Below are 1,977 nucleotides of genomic sequence, written 5' to 3'. Positions count from 1 at the left end.
ATAAAAGTAACATTTTAAATCGGATCAGATAGAAGCACTGACAACATTTAATAAAATGTTTCTAAGCAACAGGATAAAAAAATCAAAGAGTTTCAATAAAGCTGACATTAATAGAATAAAAAAGAATCCAAAAATAGCCTCTTTTTCTTATAAGCAATTCGCTCTGGAAGGTAAAAAAAACTCCTTCCCGAAACTCAGCCTATTGAATAATACTGTTTTTCCAAACATCCGACATATAGTCTAGCATGGAATGACCATGTAGTTAGTAGCCAAGGTTTAATGTGTATCAAAAACTTGGAGAGTAAGCACTGGGAAATAGCGATAATTTAAATGCACTGGCCAGATGATATGCCCTTCTTCAACCATTGGTTATTAGCATAACTTACGAATAAAAAGGAATGCTTAATATTCCCCTTTATGTATGCTTTGGGCCCATCCGAGTAGAACTTTTGATATTCCACTAGCTTCGTCAGCAGGATAGATAGATTTCTATAGAGAAATGAGTGTCTGTAATAGACCCAAATAAGTACTTAAAAGATTCTAGTCTAGAGGAGACTATGTAATGTATTTGTATCACCCTAATGCCCCAAAACCCAAAGCCCTTTAATACTTGTAGATCCATTTTCCCACCACTGCCTCTTTGAAATTATAACTTAGAAATCAGTGAACAGTCTCATTAGCTTATCCAAGAGATAAGGACAGTGTGTGTGAACAGTCTGTAGAGAAGGCATGTGGCATACAGATGCATATCATCTGCTCTCTTTTACTCTGCACGTCCGCAAAGACACACACACACACACACACCATACACACACACACACCCCACACACACACACACACACACACACACACACACAGGCTTAAGAAAGAAAAAAAGGAGGCCGCTGTGCTGGTCATTGGTCTGTTTGACAAACCAGTATTGGTTACTTTGATTTCTCCATTCCTGCTGCCAGCTGCAGGCAGATGGAGAGTCAACATATTGGGCATGTGCATCATTTTATTGGAGAAAAAGAAGTTTGTGTGACATACACACACACATACATGCAGGAAAATTTTTTTTTTTTTGAGACCAAGTCTCACTCTGTCACCCAGGCTGGAGTGCAGTGGTGCCATCTCTCTTCACTGCAACCTCTGCCTCCTGGGTTCAAGCGATTCTCCTGCCTCAGCCTCCTGAGTAGCTGGGACTATAGGCGCCTGCAACCACACCTGGCTAATTTTTGTATTTTTAGTAGAAACAGGGTTTCACCATGTTGGCCATGCTGGTCTCATATTCCTGACCTCAAATGATCTGCTGGCCTCAGCCTCCCAAAGAGCTGAGATTACAAGCATGAGCCACTGTGCTCGGCCGGAAGTATAATTTTAAGAGTTGTTTACTTAATGGTTACCCACTTTTTAGAAAACTCACCAATATCTATCTCTATCTCATCTCTATCTCTATCTCTATCTCTATCTCTATCTCTAATCTCGTATGTCCACTAAAGCTCACTAGAGATCATTTACAAGATTAAGTGCTCACGACTTTGTTCTGGCCCAAGCGATTGCACACCTCTGCCAAAATAAGCTTGATTTTTCTCCCGTGTTATGTCTTTATATACCCCATATACAAATTCTAGAACTATTGTTTTGCTCTTTTAAACCACCTTCAGTGTTCGAGATGATCAAAACTTGATGCATTCGTCTGTTTCCGCGTCTGCTTGGTGGACATTTCTGAGACCAGCGCTTGATGTCATGGTTTTCATTGTTTCTATTATTCCCATCACTTTCTACTGTATCTTAGTGAAAGTGTAAAGTCATCACAAAGTGAAATGTCTAAATTTATGGAAAATGATTAGCACAAATTCCATTTAAAATTACTTCCACAAAACCCGAAATTAAGCTGCCAATTGCTCCTACCATTTTTTTGAGGTAGCTATTATAGTGTGCCCCCAACTGTCCTTCAACCATTATGTATCTTAAGGTTCTGTAATAACTACACAA

The sequence above is a fragment of the Nomascus leucogenys genome, chromosome 7b (genome assembly GCF_006542625.1).
Source record: "Nomascus leucogenys isolate Asia chromosome 7b, Asia_NLE_v1, whole genome shotgun sequence".
Classification (NCBI taxonomy): Eukaryota; Metazoa; Chordata; class Mammalia; order Primates; family Hylobatidae; genus Nomascus; species Nomascus leucogenys.
The sequence above is the reverse complement of the archived record's forward strand: the minus strand, read 5'-3'. Positions refer to the sequence as shown.